The sequence below is a fragment of the Hipposideros armiger genome, unplaced genomic scaffold (assembly GCF_001890085.2).
Source record: "Hipposideros armiger isolate ML-2016 unplaced genomic scaffold, ASM189008v1 scaffold_49, whole genome shotgun sequence".
Taxonomy (NCBI): domain Eukaryota; kingdom Metazoa; phylum Chordata; class Mammalia; order Chiroptera; family Hipposideridae; genus Hipposideros; species Hipposideros armiger.
The window spans coordinates 3,597,632-3,615,539 of record NW_017731399.1 but is presented as its reverse complement, the minus strand read 5'-3'; the positions used below and the strand labels follow the sequence as shown (position 1 = coordinate 3,615,539).

Here is a 17,908-nt window from a genome sequence, read left to right as displayed (position 1 = left end):
AGCTCTGAGCAACAGCGGTTCGAGTCCCAGCCCGAGCTGAGCAGCCGCTGAGCTGCCAACAGGTGGCAGGATGGCTCAGCTAAAAAAAAAAAAAAAATTATGTTCACTGATGAGATTTAAAGAAAGCCCATTACATTATGAATGCTACGGAAACTACACACCTGCTTTCATCAGAGACTCTTTGAGATAATATAGCTTTTAACAGCTTTCTATAGATACAGAAGGATATTTCTTTCATCTGACCAAACCTTTAACAAGGAAGGTACAGGACTTAACTTATGAAATAAAATATACTTCTACTTGGAATAATGAAGAGGAATGTATTAACTGTAGGGGAAGATAAATTCTTTCTAACTGGCATTTAAAACTAATTTAAAATAATTAAATCTATAATGTTCAATTGTTTTTTTCTAGTCATAGGGTTAATGGATCCCACTGTTAACAAAAACTCATACATACTTGGAAGAGGATCAGGTAATGATAGAGACAGCCAGTGACCACGCAATAAAATATTAGCCTCATTTGCCCCATGTTTTAGTCTAATCCAACAAACTAAACCAACCACAAAAACAAACTAAGGTAATAAATGCTTAAAATACGTGTAAAATTTTCAAGTCAACTCTGGTTTTCCTAACTGCCATTAATCACAGTATCTGGAATATTAGCCCCTCCTAGGAAGACAAATCTGCAATAGGCCTAATACTGTTATAATTATTAATAATTAACATCACCACGTACTGAATGCCCATGATGGGCAAGGCACTATACAAAATGCTTTCCATTTAATTCTCACCATTAGCCTGGTAAGGAGGATATTATAAGCTCCATTTTATGGACGACAAAACTGAGACTAAGAGAGGTTTAATAAACTACCCATTTAGTAATTAGTAAATAACAGAGCCAGGATTCAAAAACATGGTCATACAATTATAAAATTTGGACTCTGTCCATTCTATCATGCTTCCTCAGAACATAAATAATGCTTTTTTCAATTTCATAATATGGTAGTTACAAATATACTTCTGTCATCATCAGGCTATTCTATGATTCTCTGAGATTCCAGGTTGAAAATAAAAAGGTTATCTTGATTAAAGAACACAGACAGCTAAAATTCCTTATAACAAAGTCGGTTATATTAAAAGTTATTAAGTAATGTCATAAATTATGCAAAGCAGCACCCCATGACACAATCGAACAGTTCCTGAGGTGTACTTGTGCACAGCTGACCTGGACAAAAGCATCACTAACTTACTTTTCTAAGGTCAAAGGTAGCCAAGGTCAATCTTAAATGAAGTTATGAACTTTGCTTTTTCTTCTGTGTTCCTAGCTTCCCTGACTTTGCCTTTATTCAGCAGCCAAGCTGTGTTTTACAGCTTTCAATCCCTCTTGCTCCCTAACTAAACTGGAAAAAATCTGATCAAATAATCATTTTCCTAATTAACTATATATATATATATATATATATATATATATATATACCTTAATTAAAACGAATTACCACTATTAAGATTTTGCTATTTAATCGAGGAACTCAAGACTTTGATCCTGATTAGAAGAATGTAAAGTATCAGCGAGCAAGTGGGGAGAAACTGAGTTTGGGTGGGGAAAGAAGAGGAAGTCACTGAACATTAATTATTAATATAGCAGCTCCTTGCTTGGTTAATCCATTTAAGATGACTGGGGGTCTCTTTCTAGTGCTTAATCCCAGACTCCACTGGAAAGGACCAGTGGGAAGGCTTGACCTAGTTACAATTGCTGGGGGCCTATTCCCAAGAGCTGCAGAAGCAGAGACAAGGGTTCATCTACCTTCTTCTAAATCCAAATGGTCCTGCCCAGGCTCTCATCCTCTAGGACTAGCAATTCTCAGTCTATTCACTTGCATTCTGACACGCTTTCCTGAGTGGAAGAAAACAAAGAAAGAGTTATAGCAAGCAGTGGAAACTGCACAGAAAAAAAATATATGTCCATGGGAGAACGTTGCAAATAGGATCATCCTCCTTTACATATGTCACTCCAGGAAAACTGCCAAGAACTGCTCGCTCCTCTAGACATACTTCCTGCAGATCCTCCAGACTCCTCCTTAAACACATGTCAGTATTCTCCTCATTCTCCCTTAGTTTCAAGCTCTATTTTGCCCCAAGATTTCCAAGTGCATATTTTATATTCTCAAAAATATATGGCAATATCATAATGACATCCTATTTATCAGTACCTGTGTCTCACATCTGAACAAACTTCCTAAAGCCTGACACAGTATTTCTACTTTTAATAATGAAATTTCCCATATGTTATATTACTGAAACAGATTTTCTTTGCAAATAAAGGATTTATCGTGTCAAGATAAAAAATAAAATATCACATTTTGAAAATATATTTACGGAGTACAATTGTCTCCTTTCTCCCTAGGAAAGGAAACATCCTTCCTCCCAAGGAAACATCACAGTTCAGAAATCGGCAGAATTCAATATCTATTCTGTAGAAATAAAAATCTATTGAACACAATAGATGTGTGTCGACAAGTCCAAAATAAAATGTGGCTTTTCAAGTACTCTATTAAATAAGACTTTTTCTTAAGGTGATAAGTTCACCAAGAGACCTTTTCTAACAAAAGGAATTCTCCCAGCAAACCAAAAACTAAATATAGGGGTTTTGTACTTTGACAGAACTAGATTTTTCAGGCACCAACATTTCCATTACGATTTATTGGATGGATAATTGGAGGGCATGAAGCAGAGAAAGCAGATCAGGAGCTATTTGGAAAAAAAGACAAAAATTTTACCAAAAGAGAAAATGGACTTAACTAGTGTTAGTTCAACTTCCACTTTTTAAAATAATTTACATGAATAATCTTTGACATGTGAAGCTTAGTCTCACTAAATTGCACAGTCAAGAGCATACAGTTTCTTTGGGATTTAAAAACCACTATAGATTAAGAAATCTCACCGTAAAACGAGTTGAGCAATCAGAGCTATTCATAAATGCATACGATTAAATTATGGGTGAATAATAACTGAACTGAATAAAGTCCATTTAGTAAGAAGCAAGTAAGCAATCAAACTGGTCAACGTTCAAAAGTATGAAGAATGAACTTTTATATTTTTCCCACATTTGGGTTTTAGGATTTTGCCTTCCTCTATCAGTTAGTAAAGAACTGAATGATCTACACAAATGTGCCCACCAAATGTACAATAATTTAAAGAACAACCATTTTGGTGGTAAGGACTCTACATTTAACTCAGTGAAAGTAATGTGAAAGCTTTCATCCTTGGAGCTGCTGTCACAAAAAAATTAATACATTTTTTTTGTGAAAAGACTGCTTTTGTTTTTCATTTCAAACATGCAATCATTATATGTTTTGCAGTCTTCCAAGCCACCCCCCCCAAAAAATTTAACAAAATATAAAAATCTGAAATAGAACTAAAAATGATTTTTGAGAAAGGAAAAAATTATCTAAAACTCCTAATGCAAAGTTATACCAACAGTTTCCTCACAATTTCATAAAAATATTAATGAAAGGGTTACATAAATCCACTAGATTAAATATTTTAAGAGAACTGCAAGAATCTCTGTTTTCAATGCTACTTTTCTCTGTTCTTATGTCTATAAAAACAGATCTAAATCAACTCTTTCTAATTAATAAACCATCTAGTTTTTTATAGAAAAATCAAACCAAACACAGCACAAGACATACATATATTTTATCAATATATCTTAAAGTATTATAGGTTACATTTAGTTCCCTCAAACAAGTTAAATTTACAAGATATGCCACATCCAGTTCATTCCCAGAAATCTAAAATACACAAGTAAAGTACATCTAGTTCCCTTAAAAATGCTTGTATATGTTTTGTATTATATTAGTGTAAGGCCATGAAAAGTTTTAAGATGCTTTTACTTGAAAAAAGAAACAGCCTTTTGCTTTTCTCTTTTGAAATGTGTCTTATTTGGTTCTTGCTTATTTTCTATACATGAACTGTTCTCGAACCAGTCCATTTCAGTGTTAGTTGTTTACTGTCAATATGTCTCTGTATACTTAGTTTTTTTTACAAACAATGCCTTACGGTACAGTGGTAAAAAAAAAAAAAAAAGAAACGGTAAACAAAAGGGCACAAGTGAAACAAAAGTGTACCACATCTGAGAAACACCACTCAATTTCATTTCTCTGCCTCAGATTTCCTTAAGTCTTCATGCCAAAGATTCTCAATATCTAAAAAGAGGCACACCACACAGTATGTGATAATGCAAACACAGGAAAAACTAAATTAGTAACTGAAGAAATTTCATGAAATGTTTCACCACCTGAGAAAGAATTACCACAAAAAGAAGAAAAACAAAGAAATAAACAATAAACTCAGTCCCTAGATACCTCTACTGAAGGATTGCTTTTGTTGCACTGCGTGGCTCAAAACAGTTTTTCAAATTCTTGGCTGTCAGAAATACATTTTACATTGTGCCCTAGTACACATATGTATGAGAAAAATTTCCCAAAACAATACTTTTCCTTACCATGTGCTATGCTAGTCAATTAATTCTGTTCTATTCTATTTCATTGTATTTTTCAATGCTAGTGATAACCCACTAGAAATTGATTTTATAAACTACTAATAAATCGTGATCCACAGTTTGAGAAACAGGCTTAAAATGGAGTATCCCTTATATTAGAATCTTTTTTGCAATTTACCTGTCTTTAGCAGAAGAGACAGGAATTTTAAGGTTGCTCCATTATTACTGTTTTCATTTAAATCAAGTCATTCTTAAAGTGGACCAACATAAGCATCACCTGAGGTAAATGCAAATTCTCAGGCCCCACTCAGACCTACTGAATCAGAAGCCTGGGGGCCAGCAGTCTTTAGTTTACCAAGCCCTCCAGGTGATTCTGGTGCAAGCTAAAGTTTGAGAACCACCTCATTAAAGAACTCCAGTCTTTCTTTATCCTCTGTTTAACAATCCAGTACACAGTGCTTACTACATCAGGCACTATTCTAATAGTTCTAACAAGTATTAACTCATGTGAAAAAACAACACTACGAAGTAGGAATTATTATTATCCCTATTATACAGACAAGGAAACTTGCCTAGAGAGGCTACGTTGCCCAAGCTAAGAGGCAGAACCAGAATTCAAACTTCTAATTTGGCAAGGGTATGCCTATCCTCTTCATGACTGTCCTCTTTCTGGTCAAGTTCCCAGACCTGCTCCTTTATACTCCTCCCCTTTTCCCTTTCAAATTCCCCATCCTGTCAATGTCCTTATTTTCTAATATTATTGCTGTCATCTTCAAACGAATTTCTCAAGCACTGCAATGCAAGTCAGTTAACCTTGCTTTTAGAACCTTTTCTCTGGTCCTACATGACATCTTAGTATTATGAAGCTGAAGTTTCTTCTATTTCTTAAGTTCTTAGAGCGTATTAATGGCCTCACTGTTAATTTCTCATATCTACTGTTCTGGTCAGTTTCCACAAGACCACTGCTGTGTTCTCGAGCAACTTTCTCGTTCCCTCCTACAACGCCCTATCTTTTACTCCCTTCCTACAAGGAAATTATTTCTCCCCGCCCACCTGCGTGTCATTTTGCTAGACTCCTCTCTGAGAGAATTTCCACTCCCCAGCTAGACCCCTCATTCCAGTCTCAAACCCGAACTGCTCCTGGAGGATTTTTCTTGGTGCCCCGAGGATCCTCAGACCCAGGAGTTTGCAGTCCAGTCTTGGGTCTCCCATCCTAGACCAGCGGTGGGGGGCAGGGCGCTCAGGTTCCTCCCCAAGCGTTCAAGGTCTCCACGGGTCCGACCCTCGTAAGACCCACAGCTCCTAAACTCCCCCAGAAGCGCTCCTCCCTCCAACAGCCACCTTCCTCGGGAGGGTCCCCAGCCCCCTCCTTGCCTTTTCTCGACGCCCTCGCAAGCACCCAGGCCGCTCCCTGTCACTCGGACCCCAGCCGCCTTCGGTCTCCCTTCTCCCTCGGACCCCGGCCACTCCCAGTTTTCCGAACCCCCAGGTCTCTCCGCTCGGGCCGTTCCCGGGGTGCCCGGGTTCCCTCGCACAACCTGTCCTGGGTATTCCCGAGTCACCCTGCCCTCGGGCCAGGTCATTACCGGTCACTTCGGGTCACCCCTCTCTGGGACCCCGGCCGCTCCGGTCTCCCCAGGGACCTATCACACTCACACATACGCATACACACACAGCCGCGGTCAGTGCCCCAGACCCGCACAGCAGTACGTCCCGAGGGACCTCCCGGCCTGACCCGCTTGGGTCCGGCCCCACCTACCTGGCCGACGCGAACTCCGCCGCCTGGAGCGGGGCCATTCTCCCACTAGCCCAGTCAGCGCGAACTCGCCGCCGCCCCCGCCTCCGCCCTGGCCCCGGTCCCCGCTGGACCCGACCCGCTGTCCAGGGCCCCTTCCTCTAGCCTCCGCCTCCGGAGCTCCGAGCTGGAGTTTCCGCCCCGCGACGGCACCCAGATCTCAGACCCGCGTTACCGGCACTCACCTGCCGCTGCCCCCGACCAACTCCAGTGCCGCTGCCTCTACCTCGGCCGCCACTAGCCAGCCACCAAGCGCCACCACCTCCCCCATGACAACAGGCCCACCCCGTTTTATACTTCCTACCTCTCCATTGGAGAGTGGGGCGGCGGCTCTCTGCTCTGATTGGTTTGGTTTACCTGTCTGTCATCGCTTCCTTACCGCCCCTTTTCCTGGACCCGGTATTAGCCCCCGCCTGGACCTGGAGCGTCTAGACCAAGCTTTAGTTGTAATTGGTTGATGGTTGGACAGTTCCAAGTTATGATAGGCTGTCTAAAGTGTCTGTTAAATCAACTGGCAAGTGATATGACGGTCACGGTTGGTTCAAGCACAGTTTGGTTGCGCAGTAGAAACCCAGGAAGGGGCAGAATCACGCATCTGAGGTTACCGCGGAAGGGTTAACTCTTTGTTGTAGAGTTTACTCTGTAAACTCATCCCTTTCTCCAGCTCCTTTCCTATAAGGAGAAGCTTATCGCTTACTCATAGGTCAGTACTTAGAAAACACCAATAGAAGAGGTTGTGTTTAAGAAGTGTTTCCCACTCCTTGGGAGAAAAAACTGTATAGATAAATTTCTCCTGCTTTTGAGGTTCCAATGCGCTCAGTTTCCTTGAAGTCCTTCCCATAAGTTTCCATGTTAAAAGGCAAAACACAACCGTTTATTTAGCAGAAATCAGTCCACTCCTGTTGCAACTATAAACGTTAATAAACTGATGTGTTGAGAGGTCTCCAGCTTCTAGACACCCCTGGCTAGCTCCTGCAAAGTGACCAAGGCAGTCATCAGCAAGTTTGTACTAAATGGGCCACATTTTACCCTTGTGGTGCTCTGGAAATGAGAATTCCTCTCCTCCCACCCTCAACTTGATTTTAATGTTCAGCAGTTCTTAAATAGCCCTACTAGATGTGTGTCAGATACTTAAAAAGCTTGTCTTTTTTTTCCCTCTAAACTGCTCCTCTTCCTAGCAGTCTAAATTAAGACCATTGAATGAATTGCAGTTCTTTTCTCACATTGGCACAATGTACAAGAATAAATGATTGCATTTTTTATTCATTTGGGTATAAATCACAGTAGGCACTTTTGAGAAATCGGGTGTTGCTATAAAAACTCTTGTGCCCCCAGAAATATAGCCATCATTAGTTTTTTGCTTTTGTTTTTCATTTCCACCCACTCTCCCTGCTCCTAAATAACAAAATGCTATCCTGATTACTCATTCAATTTCTAAATCAGGTTTAAATGTACCTTCCTCACAACTCCACCTATAATACAAAAACCCATGGGGCATGAAACATACACCCAGGGATGGATTGGGACAGATCAAGGAAGTATTGCCTTCACAAGCATTACTTTATGGTTGAAAACTTCCTGTGGGACCAAGAATCAGGACTTTGGAAATGTTGTGCTTTGCCCCTTTCTTCTTTCTCCTAACTTCTTGTCTTACATCTCTTCTACATACCTTCCTATCCTTTGTAGAGCAAGCTTACAAAGAGTCTAAAACTGCATGGTATGTTATCCATGAAAAAAAAAATTGTCTATTTCCTAGCCTATATTTTTAGTCAAGGTTTAATAAACTATATACCTCTCTATCACCAAACTAAGCAGAAATTATTCCTCCAGTAACTATACATAACAAATAAGGTGTCTTTTCCTACTTATTTTCTGGAACTTTTCTCCCCTTTCTCTCATCCTCACCTTCCAAATTAGAAATAACCTCCCCTTCAATTCAGTGACTCATAAAAAGCCTGTAAAAGGAAAGTGGAAAAGCCAAAATAACTTCAGAGATGTCTGAATCATTCAATTGAAGGAAAGATCAGACATTGACCATGATGGAATCCAAGATATAAGGCAAGCCTGAACTAACATCCCATTACAAAGTAACACGCAAATGTGAAGATGCTCCAATGAGAAGGAAGTATCCGTATGTCCTTTCCACAGCCTTTAAATATATTACCAGCAGCTTTCTTCTCTCTAGTCTTGGCAGTATGCCCTACCTACCAATTTTAGAGTAAGTTAGAAGGCAATTAATGTCCTGGCAGATAGGAAACAATAATGTCACAGGAGGGCATGGCCATTATTATGGTATTGTGGGTAATAATGGCTCTTGCACAGCCATAGTGACTAGGTGCCATAGAAAACATAGAATTAAGCCAGGCTCACTAAGAGGACTTGCCATCTAAGTTCAGGAACATAACAAAGTTACTATCACAAAACTAAGAAGAGTGCCACAAAGGTCGGCTATCTGTTCTATTTCATACACACACAGAAAAAGTATTTATAAATATTTTTTATGCATATACCCTCTACCTCTCCCATTCCATATGAAAATGAGTTAAGAAAAGAAATGTAAAATAAACATGTACAACCCAGTAAGAAGAGAAAAAATCTTAAAGAGGGAAGGTTTTAAGGACTATCCTTTGATCCAACAGAAGACTATTGTGTTGTTAAAGCCCATGCAGTACTGGAAAGGTGATTTCTTATACCCTATGTCTTGGTTTTGCATACACAGAGTAACCTTATAACGTAATTACTCCATCCAACTTCTCTTTTCTTTCCTGTGTTATGTGCTTCTCCACGCTTTCAAGGCCCCCTCTTAGAAAGCAAGAACACTGGAGTCGGGGAGTCTGCAGCTTTCTGTTGTGTGGCTGGCTGTGGAGGTGGTGCAGATAGTATCTGTTCAGAGCCACTTGAGCAAAACCAGGCTGGCAGGTATATTAAAGGGAAAAAAATAGCCTTTATAAATCCTGATGAAGTGGAAAATGAAGGACTCAGAGTGATGTCCCAATATCTAAGGAGCAATATGGTTTGCCTTGGACGTTAGTGTATGCTGATGCCACTTTTTGCTCTCTTTTCTTTGCTACTCCTGTCCTCTTTTCATCATATCACTTTTCAAGGGAGCAGGATCCAAGTCTCTTTTCATTTCTGTTTTAGTCCAGGGGGGCAATCTCACTAGGCAAAAGCTCCATTTTTTTGTTTTGTTTTCAGATGTACCTCCCCACCCCCGCATTCTACACACAATTTGAAATGAATTAGAGAAACAAACAACTGGTGAAGAAGAAAATCACCCAGCAGACAAGGGGCAGAGCTGCCTGCTGCTAGCAGTTGGAGGCAAGCCAAGATATCTGATAAGAGGTGGTTCCCTGAGTTAGGGATCCCTGAAGGTAGAGGCTGATAGGAATGAAGGGATTGGAGAGGAGGAAGGGGGTGGAGGGGAGAAGTAAGAGATGAGAGATGAGAGATGAGGGAGGGAGGGAGGGAGGGAGGGAGAGAGGAGAGAGAGAGAGAGAGAGAGAGAGAGAGAGAGAGAGAGAGAGAGAGCCAGCAGAGAAGAGCATAAAGAAAGCTAGAAAGAGAGGCAACAGACCACAATCAGTCTGCTGAGCCAGTTTAGAGGCCTACTCCCACCTCCCTGGCTATGGACTTTACACCAGCTTGCACAATTACACCAGCAAAGTACAGCCTCTACCACTGGTTGAAAGAAGAACCATGCCAGAACTCTACCATGAGGGACAGTTGCTCTATCGCCACCTGGCAAGCCTCCCTGAGTTCAAAGACTGTTGTTCTAGCACCAGAGCAAAGCTGACAAGGAAGAATAGATTCATACAGCCAGCCAACGAGTGTATCTTCACTTGATTTCATAAATGTGACCACTGGCATGAAACTCTGGATGAACAAAGGGAAAGTATCTTGGAAGAAGATGTTTTTACCATCCCATACTGGGAAGCTTCCAGCACAGGGAAGTGCCAAGCTGCTTTCCATGCTGGAACAAAGCACTGTGGTTTCAAAGTTCAAGGCTCTGTTCCATGGATGGGAAGTAGCAAAACAAAAGCTATCAGTGGAAGAGAGTGTTCTCTTGGGCAGAACCATTTGCTTTCCAATTCTAAGGCTCACATGATTTTTAAATAGTACACCATATCTTCTCATTACTCAATGAATGCATTTTCATCCTCGAGAGAAGTGTGTGTACCACTCCACCCTGGGTACCTTGCATATTATAGGTGAGATGGTTTGAGTAGCTTCTAAAATGGATGGGCTGCTGCTCTCAGATCCGCCATTGTGCTATTGAATGGAGGTGCTGGTTACTATCACCAGATCTACGGGTGGACCAGTCATTCTTCTGCAGCAGGAAGTAGGCTGCTTAAAACACTTAGCATCATTTAAACTCTTGTCCATCCCTGTTTTACACACACACAAAGAGTTTCCTGGAAACATGGCTACACTCCAAGGATTTCAGAAAGTAGAATGCCGTCTAGAACTCCAGTGCCCTGATCACTTGAAATCTTGTTATAAAGGAGACTTGAACTCAGACTCTTGAACTTAATGTGTTCAAATCCTGGCTCTGCCATTTACTAGCTATGTGACTTTGGGAAAGTTGATTCATCTCCCTAAGCTTCAATTCCTTCATCTGTAAAAGTGGATAATTTGCTACGTAACAAATTACCCCAAAATTTAGTAGCTTAAAACATTTGTTATCTCTGTAGCTGTGGGTCAGAAATCTGGTGCAGCTTAACTGGGTCCTCGGGCTCTGGGTCTCTCACAAGGCTGCAGTCCTATCAAGGCTCACTACATCATTGATACATCATGGGCAGGACTGGATAGCTCACAGGCCTTTAGGCTATGGCTTTAGATCCTCACGAGCTATTGGGCCAAGGCTTCCCTCAGTGCCTTGCCTTGTGGGTCTCTTCACATAGCATCTCAATACATGGCAGCTTACTTCGTCAGAGCGACCAAGCAAGGGAGCAAGAGAGAGGGCCAGCAAGAGAGAGACTGCTAGCAAGACAGAAGTCAGTCTTTTTTAATCTAATCGCAGAAGTGACATCCCATCACTTTTGCCACATTCTGTTAGTTAGAAACAAGTCATTAGGTCCAGCCCACACTCAAAGAGAAGGGATTACACAAGGATTTAAATACCAGGAGAGAGATCATTGGAGCCACTTTTAGAAGCAGCCTACTTTATGATAATAATAATAATACCTACTTACAGATTTAATTTAAAGATTGAATGAAAGAAAATGTTCAATTCAGGGCCTGGCATATATTATATAACTGGCATATATAATAACTATTATTACTATTAATGTTATGATTACATATGTAATGACTTGTCGTCTCTCCCTTCTAGCTACTAGAAGGAAACCTTTTATGAGGAATAAATGAGATGGTCTACATAATTCAAGAAGGACCTGACACATAGTAAGTACTCAGTAGTCATTAGTTATTAATGTTATATGAGTGCGTGATATCTGGTTGCCTTTCCAAGCTACTAGAAGGATATGCTCTGACTATGGTAACTTTTCCAGGATGGTCTTATTGTCAAATATTTTGTCTCATTTATCCTTGTGTATCTTATCCTTGCCAGACCGCAATTTCAGATTTTGGGTTCATAAAATCATGACCAACAAAGCCACGATCCAGACTAATTTCCTGCCTGCCCTACACTACCTAACAAAACCAACAAGATGAGCTAATTATGGCAGTACCTCCTATGTGCAGAAATCTGAGCCTGGCTCCAAGAAAGTTCCAGAGAGAGGGGTATATGCCCAGAATGAGCAGGGACTTGGCTGTGTGAACTTTGTCCCTTTCAAAAGAAGCTGGTCACTGTGCAATCTGTTATTCCTCAACTGAGGATGAGAGAAAGGGGATCCTACCCTTACTCTGTGGGTGGAGTAAGGGCACCCAAGAGGAAGTTTCCATGCCTGGATTCGGCGCAGTAAGAACCAAGAAACTGAAGAAAGAGCAATTTTGCAATTAGAAAGTTGAAAGAAGGGAGTTCAGTTTGTAAGGTGAAAGAAAGATCACCAAGAGGTTGGCGTGAGCCAGCAGGAGTGGGTTGAAGCTGTCTTCTGTATAAGGGAGGAGGATATTCAGGGCTGGCCTGTGGCCAGAGAAAATGAGGAACTATACAAGGAAACCCCATTACTCTGGCTTTGAGTCATGTCTCAGAGCTGGCTCACCCATGAATACTACATGAAAAAGATGAAAACAAGCAAACAAACAAAAAACAACAACAACTCCTAAAGTATAAATGATCTTTAAACCCAAAATACTGTAGAAAGACAAAAGTTCAAGCACATAGCTCATCTTATCTCATCTTCTCAGACCAGGGCAACCTATTCAGATAATCTCCCTCTCCTCTGCCCCTTCCCCCATCCCATTTTTCTGCATGTTTTTTCCTTGTGTTCCAATCAGAAGAAAAAACTATCCCCATGAGGAAATGCCTTAGGACCCTTTAGACTGGAACGGTTTCCTGATCCAGCGTCACCTTCTTGAGCAGCTTCTGCTGTGGTGTTACACCATTAGAGTTCAATAAATATTTGCAGATACCGACAATTTCCACCTCTGCCTCCAAATCAAGTCACCTGTGCAGCTGTGATTTAAACAGGCCCACTGATTTTCTGAGATGCACCAGCCCTGACCCCGTCTCCTCCTGACATGTTCCCAGACATTATCAGATTGTGCACAGCAAGGCTCAAAGCAGAAGTTGCTGGGAAAGTCCTATGAAGTTAGAAGAGAGGTGTGTGGCAATATCAAGTAAGTTCCTCTTCCTGCGACCCGTGTCTCCTCTCCTTCTTACTCTGTTTCCTCTGTGTTTGAGAAAGAGGAGCCGTGTAAGTCTCAATACCTCTGAGTAGCCAGGGGAGACATCTGTCTGTTCCTGTGCAGAATGGCTGATTTTAGAAGGGAAAGAAGGTTGTCAGGACATGAGGACATGTTCCCAGGAAGTCTGCCTACACAATAGGGATGGTGTATTTATTTACTCAGCCCTTTCCTACAGGCAACCAGAACGCAGCCATTTCATTTTGCCCTCAGGAAGTGTATTTAGCGGTAGGCTTTCTTTCTTTTCCTGTTAGTTTCCTGCAAAAGGACATCAGTGTCTTCTCAGTGCAGCAGCTGATAAGAAGGAAGTTGCTGTTCAAGTAGAGAAAAACATGTTTCCCCCAGCAGACTCAGACCTTTCCGAGGGCACAGAGAACTGGGTCTGGATGTAGAAATAGAAGAATCTGATTTTCACACCTATTTCCCCTGGTGCCATCTTCCTAAAATTCTTTCTCTAGTGGGATACAATAATTACATCTTCCACTTGTGTAGAATTTCATGCTTTTCCAAGGTAGCATCACACTGTTCAGAAGCAGAGTCAGAGGCACCTTGGAGTGACTTTGGAAGGTTAATATGAGGAGGCTTTGGGGTTATCATTCTGTTCTGGGGAAATTATACAAATAGCATAGGTTTACCATAAGTTAAATTCCATTTATTAGCTCCTACTCACCTTACAGATCTCACCTTCAAAGTTACTACTCCAGGAGGGCCTCCTGATATCCCCTCTCCCAGCCCCCTTGGGTTATGTGCCCCTCTTATATATACTGCACTTCCAAGATGGAGGCACACATCCCAAGTGTAAGCTTTCTTAGTTACTATCCCTCCCGTAGCAAGTCAGCATGATGATACCAAGAGCCACATCTATCGTGCTCACAGCTGCCGAGCACAGGACCTGGCCCACAGTAGTTCACTAGGTATTTAGTGAATGAATGAGTCAGGAGTTGTCTCTAGGAGCAGCCTTGCCATCATTAATTTCGGGGTGGTGCTCTGGGAGTTATAAAAAGCATGTGCTAATTATCATATAATGATCACTAGTGGTTACAGTAATTAGTAGGTAAAAGCAGTGGTGGAGTATGACTAAATAAAGCCCTCCACCAGGGGACACGAAGCCATCCTTGCACTGTGATTTTAGAATCCCACTGCCAATCTCTGTTGGACTCCCATAGACAGGGTCATTCCTTTGGAGAAATCCTGTTCAGAGCTGTCAACACTGGGGACAAGGAGAGCTCAATTTCCTCTGACTCAGTGAAACATCCTGATCTGAAAATTAAACTAAAACATCGGGCCAATAGTGGCCCTCAGGCTCTGAGACAGATTTCCCCACCAAGGGTCTGCATTGAGTCATCCCTCCAGATTAAAAAATAATTAAATAAATAAACACATACATAAATACATAAATAAATTCAACTCCTTCAGGATAAGTGGTGGAAGCAAAGACTCATCCTGCTAATTTCCTTCTCCTCCCATTGGGGTTAAGGTTCATGGCCTCCATGGGAACAAGAGGGCAATCCGGGAGAAAAGATTTTTCCTTTCCATTCCTTCCTACCTCACAAGCTCTTGGTCTGTGGTTTCCTCTTCTTCTGCTGAGGGGAGATGAGGATTGAGGATAGAAAAGGAGGAAGAATAAGCCAGAGGACACAGTACTTTCATGGCCCTGAGATTGTGGTGGTGAGTGTACATTGGGATAAAGGGTGACAAGACATGAAGAATCTCTGGAGATTCTTCAACAATTCTCACATCCCAGACAACTAAGACACATCCCAGTTGCCAGGACACCAGGGAACCAGAAAGGCACTCAGTGGGAGGTGATGACGGCAAAGAGGCAGGCAGATCGATACACAGGCCCCTACAAAGAACTACACCCTTTGGGAGCACCACAAACTGCTTAAGACTGGGTAATGAAAAAGAGTGGGCGTAGTGTGTGAGACATTGGATCGGGAGGCCCACACTCTTATTTCTAGCTCCGTCACCAATTTATGGGAGAACCCCAAGCAAAAGGGTGAATGTAGCTTAATCAGCTACCTGTGGGATAGGTAGATGTTTGCAAGAGGCTTGAAATCTCTAGATGAAAAGAAATGTCAGGAAGAGCTATTAATATTGAGTGTTGATTATATAGGAGCCAGAGCATTTGAGCTCCTGCATTGAAATCAGAGGCCACAGTATTTTCATTTTGGGTGGATTAGTGCCTGGAGATCTATTTTCTAATAACCTCTGTTGAGAACAGGGCCACTGTTGATGTCCACATGGAATACAAACAGAAATCTCATCACTGGTGGGTAGAAATTTCCAACCAAGCTCCAATAATTTTTCTGTGCAGACAGATCCCGGCCGGGCAAAATTTGCCTACAGGGATGTACAGGCGATGACCCGATAACGCTCTGCCCTCTCAGTCTCTCTCCCGAGCCCTCTTTCTCCTTTCTTTCTCTCATGTACATAAAGCTACTTAGAAACTTTGACTCATCAAGGGATACTGAGAGACTCCAAAATGATCACCCCCGCCATTGTGAACCTCCATCTTCAACCACAGACCCTTTTCCTTTTTATTTGGCGGTTACATAACGCTGGTATTCTCCTTCTCTCTTCACTCCCGTGTATACTGTACTATAAATACACTCAAGATATTCATGCCCACTCCTTCCTCTGGTTTCTGTTCTGCAAACCATTCAGATTGCCACTCCAAAGGGATGTGTTAGTCATTGAGCTCTGTCTGAAGCGACAGTATATTCCCCTTCCTGGTCTCTCCGATGTTAATAGGCTGACAAGGCTCATAACAGGACTTTAATCGAAGTCCACGACAAACGCTTACCTATCCTGAATGACCTAAGCAGCAGCCATCCATGGCCACAATCACCACAGGAACAGATATTATTTTTCTGCTGTTGTGCAAAGTGGACAAAGGTTGTCTAGCTGATGCAGAATGAATCACTTCATTAAGCCAGAGCTGCTTGTAAACCAAGAAAAAGCTCAAGGATGGACATGTGACTGCTAGGCATGTGTTAGGGGGAGAGCTGAGCTAAATCTACAGTATCACAAATAGCATGGGTAAGATCAACATGGACTCATCTCTCAAATCCCTAAATTCTAGGATTTCAATGTCATTTACAAACTTCCAGTAGGGACAAGCTTAGGACTAAAAAAAAAAAAAAATACTACTTCAAACTGCAGGTAATAAATGCGTGGAATTCTTATCCAGGGAGGGAATATAATCAGCCTACAGAAAAGATCAGAGCAAATTTATGAACCGCAGAGCTACATATGAGTGAGCCAGCCTTATTTTAACCCTGGTCCTACATCAGAATCCCAGGTCCCTCTCCTAGTTCCAGGAATTCCACTGAACTCATTTGGAGTAGGGTCAAGGAATCTGTATTTTATTTTTGCAAAGCTCCCCCGAAGTGATTCTGATTCATAACCAGATTTAAGGACCACTACTTGAATAACTTTTCCTTTTTCTCTAAGGTAAAAGACTGTTGCATGGACTATAGGTTTGATCCAGCCCAGTAATACCAATGGTCCTAATTTTCAAACTGGTTGGTTAGTGGGTGACAACTCAGAGACAGGCATAGCTGGTATCCTTGTGACATGGAACAAACTGCAGAGCAGCCATTAGACTCTGGATCCACTGATCAAATCCGGTAGTATCATAACCCTCTGGTCCCTGGCTCATTCAGAACCTTCTCCAAGACCTACGAGACTTTCCCACCCCAGGGATGAATCAATTGGAGCTTTTTAGGTACTACCTTTGGAAGGAAATATTCAGATTTGCTTCCCAGAATAAGGTGCAGACTCATTTTAAACATTTCCCTAGTGGCTCTTTTTTGCTTAGCAGAGTACAAGGCATTCATTTATTCAGTAAATATTCATTGACTAAAAATTAGACATGTACCCTATATAAATAGTTTGTTGCTGAGGATATAAATAAGTAAATAAGACAATGGTAAAACAGACCAGATGTAGTCCTGAGCCTCTTAGGTACTTAATAGGCTCTTAAGTTTTTAAAATTTTATTTCAGTGGCTAGGCATAGTGGAATAGCCAAGCCAGCAAACTTGACCTAAGGGTCATTCCACTCTCTTAAAAGCACAGCATTTGAGTTCTTCAGGAGATATAGCTAACCTGAGGCCAAAAAATAACTGCAAAAGGAGATGCCCATCTTTTCTTCTTAAACTGCATACAAGTGAAGGATAAAAAATGAACTTCCAGAGGATGAGAACTATACTTTATTCACCTTTGGATCCCTAATACCAGAGATAGTGCCTCACGCATAGTAAGTGCTCAGTGCTTTTGAATGAGTGAATGAATGAAGCTTGAATCTCAGTTCTGCCACTTACTGTGTATCCTGTACAAGTCACAGAATCTTTCTGATCCTCCGCTTCCTCATGACTGGGGACAGTAATTACCTTGCCTACTTGATATAGGATTAGAAATCATATGTTTTAAGAATCATTAGCACTGTGGCTGGTATAAGACCGGTACTCATCAAATGGTTATGGTGATAGTACATAGTTGTTACACTGAGAGCCCAGAACCAGAGGCTCCTAAGAACCAAATTGTATGGTCAAACTGACACCTAGTGGTGCAAATCTTAAATGTGCACCAAAAGTATAGTCAATTGCCAGCCGGTTTGAAATTTAAATTGGGGAATAACTAGGAACTAGTGAGTACCTTGCTTTACATAAGTAACATTATTTAATCCTCACCAGTTTTTTTTCAACTTTGATTTTATATTAGAATGACTTGTGAAGATTTAAAATTAACTGATGTCTGGGGCCGGCTGAGTAGCACGATGGTTAAGAACTGGCTTGGGA

General features: G+C 41.4%; 1 pseudogene; it reads left to right on the top strand.

The window, feature by feature from the left end:
• LOC109381544 (transmembrane protein 126A pseudogene) overlaps nucleotides 1-6,539 on the top strand; it is a 13,541-nt pseudogene extending 7,002 nt beyond the window's left edge.
• The last annotated feature ends 11,369 nt before the right edge of the window (nucleotides 6,540-17,908 follow it).